Source organism: Bos mutus, chromosome 23 (assembly GCF_027580195.1).
Source record: "Bos mutus isolate GX-2022 chromosome 23, NWIPB_WYAK_1.1, whole genome shotgun sequence".
NCBI lineage: Eukaryota > Metazoa > Chordata > Mammalia > Artiodactyla > Bovidae > Bos > Bos mutus.
Window position 1 is genome coordinate 34,987,425 of NC_091639.1, and position 15,170 is coordinate 35,002,594.

General features: G+C 45.2%; 1 non-coding gene across 1 annotated transcript; it reads left to right on the plus strand.

Annotated features, from left to right (window-relative positions):
* Positions 1 to 9,641: 9,641 nt before the first annotated feature.
* On the plus strand, positions 9,642 to 9,713 carry TRNAC-GCA (transfer RNA cysteine (anticodon GCA)). Its single transcript has one exon. It is a non-coding gene; the product is annotated as a tRNA-Cys (tRNA).
* Positions 9,714 to 15,170: the final 5,457 nt, after the last annotated feature.

The following is a 15,170-nucleotide window of genomic DNA, read 5'->3' on the forward strand; positions in this document are numbered from 1 at the left end:
ACAAATAATTAAGCAATTAAATAAGGTGCTGCTGACACAATGGCATTACCGTAGTCTTTACCATCCTCAGTCATTTGCTAAAGTCAGATGGACAAATGGTAACCTAAACTAAAGCTACCTAAATTAACAGAATCAACTGGATTGCCAAAGTCAAAATTTCTGTCACTGATTTTGATGACAATTAGATCAACACTTAGAGGAAAACATAAATTAACACCTTATGAATTAGGAACAGGAAGACCCATGCCTTTGATGATAGAGCTACATGTGTCTCCTGTACTCATAAAATCTGATATGACTCAATAATGTAAAGCTTTCTTGAATTATGCCAAAGCGTATTTCCACCACATAGAGGAAGCTTTCTGTGACCTTTCTGCAGATAGTCGAACCTTCCGCAACTTAGAGCCTGAGAGTGAGTCTTTTGGAAATGACACCCAAGAAAGGCCTCACCTGGACTTCTCTGGTGGTCCAGTGGTTGGGAGTCTGCCTTGTAAAGCAGAAGGTGCCAGTTTGATCCCTGGTCCAGGAAAATTCTATGTGCCAGAGGGCAACTAAGCCCCTGCATTACTGCTACTGAGCCCACGTACCATGACTACCGAAGCCGGCACACCCAGAGCCAGTGCTCTGCAACTGAAGTCACTGCAGTGAGGGGCTCATGTACTGCAACTAGAGAGTATTGCACTCTGCAACTAGAGTAAGCACACGTGCAGTAACAAAGACTCAGTGCAGCCTAACATAAACAAATATTAAAAAAAAGAAAAGCTACCCGTGACTCTCATTCCAGATTTTCCTCACTACTCTGGAGGCAGCAAAACTTTAAGGACTTGACCTTTGGGTCCATGTCTCCCAGTTGAAAGGGCTCCCCTAAACTCTTGGAATTGCACACATGCTGGAGATCTAAAGTTAAGATTGACCAGGGTGATTCTGCCCCAGAAGCAGGCAATCTCTTGAGGTGAACCGTTTTCCCAAGCTGATGGATCAAGATCATCTCTCATATGAAATCTTTGCCTCCTTTGCCTATTTGCAAACTGCTTTTTCTCTCTGTTAATGCACAGGCAGACAACAATAATTGTATATTATGAGGATTTGTCAATAATTAGGATTTCCCAAACAATAGCCACTGCAGGAAACTTAACTAATGGCTGAATATGTCATGCTAAACCAAAATCGGTACAGGAAGGGAGAGAACTCTTAGTTCACCTTGTAAGTAATTTCACTGCAATACCAAGTACCAGAGTATGCCTAAATTATTCCACAGTTTCTTTTTATAAAGTTGAAATACGATTAATCCTGACACCCCCATTCCTTGCCTCAACTTAACCCATGCCTGGAGGTAGGAAAACAAGATCCACTGAATATAAATACAAAAGGCACTGCAGAGCAGGCAGTGAAAATCAGATTATTTGTAGGCTTGTTGTCCAACCCAAAGATGTAGGTGGTTTTTTGGTATGTGGTTTTTCAGCATTTGAGTTTGGATCAAATGACGCTAAGACTTCTATATCAATGAATGGGTCCATGAATGTAATACATACAAAGGAGCCTTATGTACATCTCCTGGCTACTCCTTTATATGTGGAGGGTTTGACAATGGTTCCTGTGCTTGGACAACTCATTGTCTTGACAGCTGGGGGATGAAAGAACAGTGTGCTCTTGGTGTATTTATGGTTCCATTGTCTCTTCATGCTATCTCAGAAACTCAACATTGGTCCATTCCTTTGAATGTATGCATCCATGTATGCTTAGTCGCTTCAGTTATGTTTGACTCTTTGTGACCCTGAGGATTGTAGTCCACCAGGCTCCTCAGTCCATGGGATTCTCCATGCAAGAATACTGGAATGGGTTACCATGCCCTCCTCCAAGGGATCCTGACCCTGGGATCGAACCCACATCTCCTGCATGTCCTGCATTGCAGTGGACCCTTTACTGCTGAGCCACCAGGGAAGACTTTTGAATGAATACTGTCAGTTGAAGAGAAGTTTACCAGCAGATGATAATCCCTCTGGATGGGCATCATTTGAACTATTCCTTCTTCCTTGGCTTGGCATTAGAACAGATGAACGTGTGACTGGAAACTTATCCTTAACTTTAGCAACCATTGCTGAGTCTACTGCTGAGGCCATGGCTGCATACAGAAGTCCCTAGGCTGTCTTGCTAAGATGGTTGTAGATCATGCAATTGCTTTAGATTTCTTGTTGGCTGAACAAGGAAGAGTCTGTGCCATAGCAAATACTTCCTGCTGTACCTGGATCAGTTCCTTGGTATTGTTACAAGAAACTAACAAAAAGCTACCTGGCTAAAACAGGTTGATACCTCATCAGGTGCACTCTGATTTATTTGATAGCAACTGGTTTGGTTAGTGGGGGTCTGGCTAAGGAGTATACTTCAGTCTCTCAGTCTTATCTACCTGATAGTCATCATTATAGTCTCCCTGGTGTGTTGTGTTCTCTCAAAGATCCTAAATGTGTGTTTGCAGCCATCAGCAGCGCATCAGATGGTCTTACTGCACGTGGAGAAGCAGAAGCAAGATGTACAATGCGATAAACAGTGAAAGCAATTCTTCCATGGATCTGACATCATAACCTACTAGTTTCACAAAGAGACAAGAGCATTTAACTCACGTGGTGACTGAGAATGGTGGGAAGACCAAATTTCTGGTCACTCTCTCATATATGACAGGATGACCAAAAAAGGGCAATTGTTAAATAAGGAGGCCCTTAGACTGAGGTGGCTCTGATGCCCTGGCACCTACCTAAGCAAACCAATATCTAAGCTTATAAATACTCCAGGGTTATGAAAGTAAAACCCAGGCAGAACCAATCACAAATAGCCAGCTAGGATTTAAACTCTAGCCTATCAATAATTTCCTTGCTTTGCTTCTGCCTTTTCTCTGTACTGAGCTTTCCTCTAGCTCCCCTCAGCAGGGTACTTCTAACCACATCTAGTTCGGTGATGCCTGATTTGAATTGATTTTTGCTCAAGTAATTTCCATGCTATCAAGTTGTAGTATGCCTCAGTTTATCTTTTAACACAGGATTGTGTTGGGAGCTGGTGATGCATGATTCCAGAGACACTGACCTGCCTCCAGGACACTTGCCAAGAAGGCAGGGAGGCTGGGACTTTTCCAGGCCACTTCAAAACATCCCTTGACCTGGGCTAGTGTCCTTTGGGATATCAGAGTCTCATTGCTTCCTAATTTGTCACTGCCACAGAGGTCACTGCCCAGGCCCAAGGGGATATAGTCTGAGGACCCAGGAGCCTTGCATGGGAAGGGGCCTGAGAGAGAGGCACTGCCTATAAGAGAAGGGGACGAGTGCGTGGGGAATGAGTTTTGCCTCTGTTCCACTTCCCCTGGGGAGATGAGGGCTGGAACTCGCATCCTGCATTGGTCAGTTAACAATATGCTCAGTGATGAGGTCTCTCCTGATTTATGGCCATTGCAGCTCTATGCAGTGGCCAGGAGGGTGGGCAGTAATGTGTGCTGGTGAGGATGGGAAGGCCACAAGATCCTGATGAACCAGTGGAGACACTGGGACTGACAGTGGTTTGCTAACCGAGGCTGGCCTTGCCCAGGGAAACCTGATGTCATTTCCAAGAGTAAAGGAAGAGATCTGATTGCCTCCTTAGAGTTAGGGAAGGGAGCCATTAATCTCACACTATTTCTCCCAGGGACTTTGAGCTCTCTCCCCTGAACCTCCCATAGCAAACCTCCCAGGTCTGCTGTCTGACTCTGCTCTCCTGAGACCTCTGTCATATTCTCCTCTTCCCTAGTTTGTCAAATGCTTGAATTTTCTGTCTTTGCTAGTAGGTGTTGCATTTTAAAACAATTAAAAAAGCAAATTCATTTCTTTTCAAACTATGGATATTAGGAAGAGGTGATGTATTGGCATGCGTAATATTCAGAAGGTCCTAAAGGGCATGAGGAAAATGCCTCTCCCATTCTTTTCCCCAACCACCTGGTTTTCCCCAAGGCAATGTGTTACCAGTTTCTTGGGTTATAGTAAAATCTTTACATAAAAGGGACCAGGAGTTATAAAATGTCTATTAATGCAATAGTTCTTTATTGAGCACCCATCAGATGCCAAGGCCTGGGGATAGGAAGAGCAATGGGAATGGTCTCAGCACAAGGTCTAGCAGAGGAGCAGCAGGTTGGCCAGCAATTATAATCTGGTTTCATTAAAGAAGAAATAGAGACATGTATGGGGTGCAGTGGTGGCACCAAGGGGTGATAGAAGAAAATAATCCCGCAGTGGAGACTCTCAGACACAGGGAGTCCCTGGTGGTTCAGACGGTAAAGAATCTGCCTGCGATGTGGGAGACTGGGTTTGATCCCCGGATCAGAAAGATCCCCTGGAGGAGGGCATGGCTACCCACTCCAGTATTCTTGCCTGGAGAATTCCATGGACAGAGGAGCCTGATGGGCTACAGTCCATGGGGTCCCAAAGAGATGGACACGACTGAGTGACTAACACTTTATAATAGAATCCAGTTTCCCTGTTCTCATTCTTTCTTTTAGCCTAGTTTCAAATATTGAAAGCCTACTTTGGGCCATCTGCCAACTTAAAAACAAAAACCCACAGCTTTATTGAGATATAATTCAGATACCACACAATTTACCATTTAAAGTGTACAGTTCATTATCTCTGTATATTCTTAGAATTGTGCCTTAACACCACAATCAATTTTAGAACATTTTCATTATCCCCAGGGGAAACCTCACGCCTCTTAGTTGCCACTCACAGATCTCCCCATCCCTTCAGCCCCTGGCAGTGACCAATCTACTTTCAGTCTCTATAGACTGGTCTATTCCAAACGTTTCCTTTAAATGACATCATACAATATGTAGCCTTTTGTGTGTCTGGTTCCTTTCATTTCACATAATGTGTTTAAGGTTCATCCATGTTGTAACATGGATCAGTACTTCATTTCTTTCTGTGGCCAAATAATACTCCATTGTGTGGGTAAACCACATTTTGTTTATCCATTCATCTGTTGATAACATTTGGGTGGTTTCCACGTTTCGACTATTGTGAATAGAGCTGCTATAAACATTCATGTACAAGTTTTTGTTTAAAAACTTGTCTTTAATTCTTTTGTATATATGCCTGGGAGTGGACTTGCTGAGTCATAGGCTGTTAGTAATTCTGTATTTAACTTATTAAGGAAGCACACAGTTTTTTTCCGCATTGGCTGCACCATTTTACAATCCCACCAGCAGTGTACGAGGGCTCATTTCTCATCTTCCTACTTTTTAAATTGGATTTTAATTTTAAAACCCAATGCTCTGATGCTGGGAAAGACTGCCAGCAGGAGGAGATGGGGGCGATGGTTGGATGGCATCTTCGACTCAGTGGACATGAATTTGAGTAAACTCCGGGACATGGTGAAGGACAGGAAAGCCTGGCGTGCTGCAGTCCATGGGGTCGAAAAGAGATGGACACGACTGAATGACTGAACAACAACAACAACCAAAATGTTCCTTCTGGAATCACCCACTTAGCTCCTCACTCTGCTGCCCCTGATCCTTCTGAAGTCATCCATACATGTCTGATAGCAGGCCTGGGGAGAATTCCTAAATTGTGGTTATCTTCAAACTTGAAATGTGTTACCCACAGGCCACCACATCAGAACTCACTTCTTGAGAGTGGAAGGGAAGACCTCAGGCAGCAGAGAAAGGGAGGCAGGGTCTGTTCAGAAGTTGTATTGAGCCTCCCATTTGACTCCAGAGGACTGACTGGTTGCTTCTTTGCCAATGGTAGACACAGGTCACTCTGGGTGAGTTTTGTGAGCAGGAGAGGGTGAACTGGAGAGCCAAGGACAGGGACAGGCAAGCAGGAGGTTGAGGATCTTGTAATCCTTCAAGGTCGAGCCAGGACAGACATGGGGGCCAGGCAGTGTCTGGAGGGGCCAAAGAATGTGCTGCCCTGTGGTCAGCAGCAAGCCAGGAGCCAGGAACCAGGAGCCAGGAAAGAGCAAGGTCAGGCCATGGTCCACGCTGTGGGAGGCGGGACAGGCCAGTGCTGCCCCAGCAGAGTGCATCACAGAGTCTGCTGGTTCCAAAGCCTGACTTGACTGAACACCCAGCTCTGGGCTGCGGGGTCTGGGGATGCAGAGGTGGTTGCAGATGTTGGGAAGGAAGGCTTTTATTGCTCCTATTGCAAACAGAGGGGACCTGGGGTGCTGGGTATGGAGACGTGTGACTGATGGGGAACAGTTGTCCCCAGGACAGCCCACGCCACATTCCTCCACCCCCCCCACCAGGCAGTCAGTCCCCAGGCATGCTGTGTGGGCTTTCCAACAAGACACTGACTGACAGAGAAGTGTGTGAACCCAGTGACTCCAGCCAGCCAGGCCTTTGGAAAGCTGCTAGACAGAGGTTAACACCAATGTGCAGAGTCAATCTGGCTCATCTCTGCACAAGATGGTAACTAACATTTGCATGTGCCAGGCACTGTTCTAGGCACCTTAGATGTGTCCATCCACTTAATCCCCAGCAACCTACAAGGCGGATTCTCTTCTAATGCCAGTTTGCAGATGAGGGAACTGAGGCACAGGGTGGTTAAGCAACTGCCCCAAACACCTAGCTGGTAAATGCTGGAGTGGGGGTTGAAGCTAGACAGCTAGCGGATGGGAAAGGACAGAAGGGAGTTTTCTATCCCTCAAAGTGTCTGTTGAAGCAGACGAGACAGGGGCGTTACGTGAAGTAGTGGTAAACACATGAGATGTTCTAGACCTAATTGGTACCCAGCATCCCAGCTCCCCTAACTGGTTCCAGAGTCCGTAGCCTTCACTGCTAGGCTGTACTGACGTCTCTTAACCCGTGATGCCTTGCTCTCCACCCCCACGCCCCACCCTGCAAGGTCCTGAGGACCCAGGGTGCGTGGTCTCATGGACGCCAGTGAGATTCTGCCTCCTTCAGTGTCCTGTCCAGTTCCTCTCTGCCACCCCTCGGCCTCCTCAGGTGAGTCTTCCAGCTTCTCTCCTTATCGCCCTGCCTAAGGTTACAAGACTTAGCAGAAAACAAAATTAAAGATACACAAAAAATGAAAAAAACAAAACCAAACCCCAAACTTAACAAAATAACTCCAAACCAGGACACCTAGTAACAGTTCCATTTCAGAGAGCCAGGGAATTATTTTGCAGTGTAATTATGTCCCAACTATTGCGTGAGGCACACTTATACTTGAGATCTACTTATTCCACACAATTATCTGTTGTCTTTCTGAAATTCAAATAGAACTCACAGTCTTGTGTTTTATCTGGCAAGCCTATACCCATTTTCTGAGCTTTGGACTGGGCTCTTATGTAGATGAAGAGTGGATGCTATGAATATTCCCTCTGCCAAATAACTCCTGTTGGTCTGAGTGGGATTCCTGAGGGAACCTACCATTAGTAAGTCTCTATTAAGACACATGCTTATTTAATCCTATTTGCAGTTTTGAGGTCACAGTTTTGCCAGTCCCAGAGCAGATGAATATTTATAAGCCTGTGTTCTTAAACCACACTATGAGCTTTTTTTTGGAATTCTACATGCATCCTGTCCACAAAGCCCTTCCTTCTCCCCCCATCAGTCCTCTTTAATTGCTCCCCTTTAAAAGAGAATTTGCAGATTAGCCATTTCTGAGTCTCCATTAGGAAGAACTGTGCCAGCTTTCCACCGCATCATATTGTTTAGGTGTCCTGGCATCTCTCTTACAGATTCTATCAACGGGTACTCTCTGGTCCTCAGACTCCTCTGCAGGTAGCTTTGTAGGTGGGAGGGATATTGACCATCATCCAGGCTTCTGGAACCTGAGGACTTTCATGTTAATAGGTTGCACATTTTGGCCAGCATTTATGCAATTACACACCTCAGAGCTCTTGGGTGGATGCCATCTGGTTGGCAGGATTTATTTACATCAAAATTTTCAATTAGGTCTAGAACATCTCATTAGTTTACCACTATTTCATGTAACGCCCATGTCTTGTCTGCTTCAATAGACACTTTGAGGGATAGAAAACTCCATTCTATCCCTAGCTGAGGTTATTAAGGTTGTTTATAGGCAAGACCCTATATTAGATGCTGGAGGAAGCAAAGATGTGGAAGGTATGCTCCCTGCAATCAAAGAGCTCTCAGCCTGGTAGAAAGATGATTGAGTTAGGCATGCTTTCAGATGCAAGTAATAGGAAAATTAACTAAGAGTAGACTAAACAAGTAAGATTAAAAAATTTGTAATAAGTAGTCTGCAGGTGGGTAAACACTGATGCTGCTTTAGCTGCTCAACAACGTCCTTAGGGACTGGGCCCTACAGATCCATTTTTAGCAATTGGCTTTTCATCCTTGTGCTTTTTGTCTCTTGGTCACAAAATGACTGCTGCAGCCCCAAGCATCATGCCAATGTTTGAGACACAAACAGAAAGGAAGGATAAGATGCCAGCTTTTCCTGTCTCTTTTATTGGGAAAGATGAATGCTTTTCAGAAGTACTCCCTTACCCCTACTTCTCCCGTTCCCATAAACTCCATAGAATAAGACTTGAGCTTATCTATCTTTGGCTACAACAGTGTCACATGGGTACTCTAGCATTAAAAGAGGCTGGGAACATGAATGTTTAGACTTTCCAGACTCTGTGGTGAAGACAGACAAGGTTAGGAATGGGTGTTGGTTAACCAGCCTACAGTATCTGCCTCAGAAGGGAAGCCAAAACATGCAAAAGTCACTGACAACCTAGGCAGTTACAATAAAAGCGTAACAGATCCAGATCCAGTAAACCCTGTATCCCCTGTTTTTTTTTTTTTATTTTTGTGAAATTCAGAAAGAAGGAGATTTCTCGTGAACTGGATGTAGACATGTGACTTGAATTGTGCCAGGAAGGCTGGTTGAGAATTAAACGTGGTTGGGTCAAGGACATTCTAGGCTGGGGAAATGATGGAGATGACTAGAGATGGGGATGCATAGTTGGTTTGAAGGGCAGGGAGCATGGCATGGTGGGCTCATGTAGACGGGAAATGTACCAAAAGAATTAATTTTGGTTGATTTTCGAGAGGTTACAACTTGCCCTACATGCATGGAGACGAGTAAGCACTGTGTGGGGAGCAAGTGCCCAGGAAAGCTGTTTTCAGATGTGTCATGTCGCCTGGCTTCAGCCTCCTGGGCTCCAAGCAAGCACGCTCTGACTGCTCAGGCTGAAGGGCCTCTTTGCCTCCAGCTCCAGCAACTTCTGCCCATTTGGTCCTTGTCTCTGGAACCCACTCTCTTGCTTCTCCTCTCTTTCCTCCTTTCCATCTCTGGAATGGTGCCATTGCCTTGACCCACTTTGGGATGTTGTCTTTTGTGCTCAGATGTTGGCAATTACGTTTCCTTCCTTGGTCTTGACCTTCTGACCGTTGACCACTCTGCCCACACTCAGTTATCTCTCGGCAACTGGTAACCCCAACTTCACGCCTGAAATCTACTCTTGGCCCAATCATTCAGCTGGACTTGGCTAAGTCATTCATCCAGCCATTAGGGAGAGCTTGAGAACTTTGAATGTCAGGCAAGGCATTTGCTCTTTGTCTAATAGACACAAGATAGTCATTGAAAACTTCGGTTGGGAGAATTCAAGTCCGGGGAGGGTGTGGTCTTGGGAAGCTCTCTTTGACAGTGGCCTTTAGAAGGGATAGGGCTTCCCTGGTGGCTCAGATGGTAAAGTGTCTGCCTGCAATGCAGGAGACCCAGGTTCGATCCCTGGGTTGGGAAGATTCCCTGGCGAAGGGAATGGCAACTCACTTCAGTACTCTTGCGTGGAAAATCCCATGGATGGAGGAGCCTGGTAGGCTACAGTCCATATGGTTGCAAAGAGTCAGACACAACTAAGCGGCTTCACTTTCACTTTAGAAGGGATTGGGGGGAGGAGATGCAAGGACAAGCAGTTGGGAGGCTGCTGGAGTAGCCCAGGAAGATCTGAACTAGGTGGGGTCAGGTGAAGGGTCGGATATAAGAAAAACATGAAAGAATGTGTTAATAGGATCTGAGACATGATGATTTGGTTTGGGAAGAGAGGAAGAAACACATGAAGAAGCCTGTGTTTCTAGCAGATCTATTATCAGGAACAGCCGATGAGTATCCAATGAACCAATGTGTGTTTGGTCATTTTTTTAAGAAGCTCCATTTGGCTTTAGGCAGCATTGTGGGAAGTGGCAGAGAGCTTCTACTCAGGGGTGTGTCCGCAAGGCAGTGGGAGAGACAGACAGCGCGAGAGTTGAGGAAAGGGCTCCTGTGGAGGCGGACATCTGTAGTGCTAGTGGGAAACAGGGAGAAAGTACAGGTAGGAAGGAGCAGAGAGAAACAGAAGACCCTGGAGCAGGTGCTGTGCGGAGGTCAAGAAGAGGAAGGAAAGTCAGAGAAGGAGCTGCGGGCAGGAAGGATGTGAGGGTCTGAGAAACTAGAACAGCAGAGATTCAAATAGGAGGGAATGGCCTGAAGTGGCAGATCCTGAGTCTTCCTTGGCAAGGTAAAGCATCCGAGTTCTTTTCCTGGGTCCTTGTCATTTCTGAGTCCAGCTCTGGCCCCGTGATAATTAAGTGCCCTCTCTCTCTCCAGTTTTCTCCCCTGGGGTGCTTATTTTTACTTTTGGAGTTAAGTCCGATTCCTCAGGATACATTTCCCATACATTTTTGACCTGAGTTAATTCTGATTTTCATCTGCCTGTCACAATGAGTGAGCTCCCCAATTCTCCTGATTTAAATATTCCTCAGTTTTCAGATTTTTTTTTTTTTTAAACAAAGTCAGAACATCTTATGTGGCTTGCTAGTCAAGCAGTGCTGTTAACATTTGGTTGCCTTGTAAGATTTTTCTTTTTTGGGGCTTCTTGTTAAACATTTTCCCTGAGAGATGCTGGTGAACATTTTTCAGCATACCTGTGGCCTTTTTGCTTCTTTCTATTCTTAGCTCATTCTTGTATTTTCCTTGTTCCTTTCCCAAAGCCCTATCTTATTACGGATTTCTTTTCTGTTAGATTGTTGGAGTTAATTTTGTGTTATAATGATAACCGCAGCTAACATTTGTACAGCGTCTTATAATCTACAAGCATATCACATCCATTTTCTTATTTTATCCTTACAACAATTCTGTGAAGCAGTCTAGGTACAATTGTCCTTATTTTACAAAGCAAACCTCAGCTGGTAATAAATAGAAGGAGTCAGGGTGACTTAAGATCTTTAGCTGCTTTCTTTTTTATATAATAATACCATAAAGCAGAGGAAAAAAAACCCAATACATGACCATTTGAGGAAATTTGGAAAGTCTAGGAAAGAACAAAGAAGAAAACACGTGTCCCCGGCCCACCCGGTCTAGGAACTACAACTGGCAGCCCTTGCAGTATGTCTTCCCAGTCATAGTTCTGTGAATTGGTAAAGATTACATAATTAGAAACTACATCTTGATGTTGGACTCTGATTTTTTAAGTGTAACAGCTTGTGAGCATTTTCCCATGCCAATCAACTATTTCAAAATCTATTCTGGCCTATGGCTGTACTATAATTTATGCAACAATTCCCCTCTTCCAGGACCTTAAAGCTGTTTCCCTTTTCGGTGCATACAAAAACACGTTAGATGGACAACTTTCTACCATAAACACCTGTCTGAGGCTGTGCTCTAAGCAGAAGGGTGGAATGGCTGGGTTCAAGAGCATACTGTTCAACTGTATCCCACAGATGTACCAGCTTTTATTCGAACAAAAAGGATGCGTGTGTGTCTCTCTTACCACACCCTTGCTAGCATTGAATATTATATTTTAAATTCCTTGTTAATATTATGGATGAAAACCAAAATCTCATGGCTTTGTTTTACATTTCTGTGATTGCTTATGAGACAGGACTTTGATGCTTGGAAGAAGTTAAACTCCTCCCGGTTCTTAAATCTTAGCTGTGCTGAATCCTCATGAATGTAGCAACAAAGTACATCCAATAAGCCTCCCTCCCCCAAAACATCTCAAAGGCAGTTGACAGGAGCAGGGAAGATTCCCAGCTGGATGACTGGGTGAAGCAGAAGCACGTGATGGAGTTGGAGCCAATACTTGTCTCTCATGATTCTTTTCCTTAGGAAGACATGGGGAGTGTGAGCAGGCCATTTCATTATAACTATATTTACAGCATTGATTTCCATTGCTTTGATGAGGAAAACTTCCAACAGGAGATGCAAATTGCCTCAGAACCTATAAATCCTGCTAGCATAGCCCTGGCATTCTTAGACCAGACCAACCAGTGTGGTGCTTTCTTCTCCTGTGAGTAGCTATCTCTGAATTTTGAAGTGGCGTGAGAGAAGGGTCCAGGGCTGTGGAATGGGATGATCCAGCCCTGTGGTCTTGGACTTGGGAATCTTCACTGGTGAGGTCTCAGCTTCCCAATCTATGGTCACAAAAGGCTACCTTTACCAACAGGCTGCTGTGAATCAGATGGCTGGCTCTACCACTAACCTTGAATGAGATACTTAAGCTCTGGAACCTCAGTTTCCTCATCTGTGAAATGGGGATAAAAGTAGTACTTACCTCCTAGAATTACTGCGAAGAGTTAATTACTGTAAATGAGTTACTCTAGGTAAGGCACTTAGAACAGCGACTGTTTCACGCTAAGTGCTATGGAAATGTTGACTCTAAAAATGTTTGCTTGCCAGACTGGAAGCTTTTGAAGGGCAGGGGTCTTGATTACCTGGTATAACATCATACCTGTAACAGTGTGCCTGGTCTGTAATAGAGCCTTCACATATATTAATCAAGTAAATGTTGAGCGACTGAGAGTGCTTTACAAACTGATAAGTGCAACTCAGGAGTCTGGCAGGATTATCAGTTACAGACTTTATTTTCTTGGGCTCCAAAATCACTGCAGATGGTGACTGCAGGCATGAAACTAAAAGACACTTGCTCCTTGGAAGAAAAGCTATGACAAACCTAGACAGCATATTAAAAAGCAGAGATGTTACTTTGCTAACAAAGGTCAATCTAGTTAAAACTATGGTTTTTCCAGTAGTCATGCATGGATGTGAGAGCTGGACCATAAAGAAAGCTGAGTGCTGAGAAATTGATGTTTTTGAACTGTGGTGTTAGAGAAGACTCTTGAGAGTCCCTTGGACTGCAAGGAGATCAAACCAATCAATCCTAAAGGAAATCAACCCTAAATATTCATTGGAAGGACTGATGCTGAAGCTGAAGCTCCAATACTTTGGCCACCTGATGCGATGAATTGGCTCATTGGAAAAGACCCTGATGAGAAAGATTGAGGGCAAGGGGAGAAGGTGATGACAGGGGACGAGATGGTTGGATGGCATCACTGACTCGATGGACATGAGTTTGAGCGAGCTCTGGGAGTTGGTGATGGATAGGGAAGCCTGCACTCGATGGGGCTGTAAAGAGTCGGACACAACTGAGTGACTGAACTGAATTAGTTGTCATCACCCTGTTTCTTTTGGAAGTTTCCTGTAGCTTGGAGATTGGAGAGTACAGAATACCTGGGGTCTGGCTCATTGATCTGATGCTTTCTGTCAAGATGTTTAGGGTCAGGACTTCCCTCGTTGTCCATGGCTAAAACTTCGAGCTCCCAATGCAGGAGGCCCAGGTTTGATCTCTGACCAGGGAACTAGATTCCACATACTGCAACTAAAGATTTCACATGCTGTGACTAAGACCCAGCACAGACAAATAAATAAATATTAAAAAAAGAAGATGTTTAGGGTCTTGTCACTGGGTAAGGTCTTGAAGGCATAGATCAACTGAGAATGAAGAGGCAGTGGCAGATTTCCACGAAGTAGACTCACTGCACACTTTTGGCCAGAAAATTCCTTGTTTATCAAAATCAGGCTTCAGAAACACAAAGTCTCATAAGGGCCAGAGAGGTAACCTACCAGATAGGACTGGGGGAGGGGTTGCATCTGCTGATCCTTATTTAGGCTGCATTAAAAGCAGTTATTTGACTGCACTGGGTCTTAGTTGCAGCACGCAGGATCTTTAGCTGTGGCATGTGAACTTCTTAGGTGCAGCGTGTGGGATCTAGTTCCCCATCCAGGGAATGAACACGGGTCCCAGAATGGGTGGTATGGAGTCTTAGTCATTGGACGACCAGGGAAGTCCCTTTAGGCTGGCTTGTTTTGAAACACACACGGCATATTAAGCTCCTACGATTATTCTTCTCTTCTACCAAGAATTCTACTTACTCGTATGATCTCATACTGGGCAGTCTTGGTGGACCAGGTCGATTCTGATACAAACCCCGATGCAGAAACATGTCTTCTCACTGTTGGAAGAACAAGGTAACAGGCACCGTGATAAGTGTTGGCTGACTCCCAGCCTGGGGTCGGGACAGTGGAGACAGTGGCCCCCTTGGTGCTCCAACCAACTGATGACAGGGGATACTACACAAAACCACGGGACTGACACGGCAGGAGCTTCTGGTTTCTTCAGAGAAAGCAAACATCTGGACTCTTAAACGGAACCTTGTAATGTTCACACAATAAGCGGAAAACATGTAGTAAGTGCCCTGCGAGTCAAACGAAATACTTCTGTGTCCCCATAGCCCGCAGGCTCGAGCTTTTGATTCTGCTACAAGTTAGGGAAATAGTTCAAGTTCAGATGAGACAGGGAAGCAGCAGTCAGCCCCCATTTATAGAGCTGCTCTTCTTTAAGGAGTTCCAGCAGCTTTTACCTGTAGCATCTCACACTTGGCTATGGAGGTAGAATGGCATGGATGAGGGAGATGAGGAGGAGGAAGCGGGAGGTGGCTTAAGGTCCAAAGGTATGCAGGCAATGCAGAGCTGAGACTCAACTCAGGTCTTTTGACACCAGGCCAGGGGCCTTTTGCTCAGAGTCTCCTGCAGGAGCTATTTTGGTTAAATACATTTCACCTGCATTGGGGGTAGACGGTGGCCATGTATGCTGGCTCTCCCCATTCACACATCCAGGTCCAGTTCTCTGGGTTGGTCTGACACCCTGGGAGCTTGCTCAGCCTGGGGCAGAGGGGCTGGAGATAAAAGCCCCTGGAGTGTGGAATGAACGTTTCTGCCTTCTGTTCAGCACTGGGAGACCTAATTCTCCACAGTGTCTCCTGGCAGGTATGAGCATAGGTACCCGAAGGAAGCAGTAATCCCCTCGTTAGCACCCCTCCCCCCTACTCCCTGACACTCCTGGTTTTCCTCCCCTCCCCTCTTATTTCCCCTCCACGGTCACTT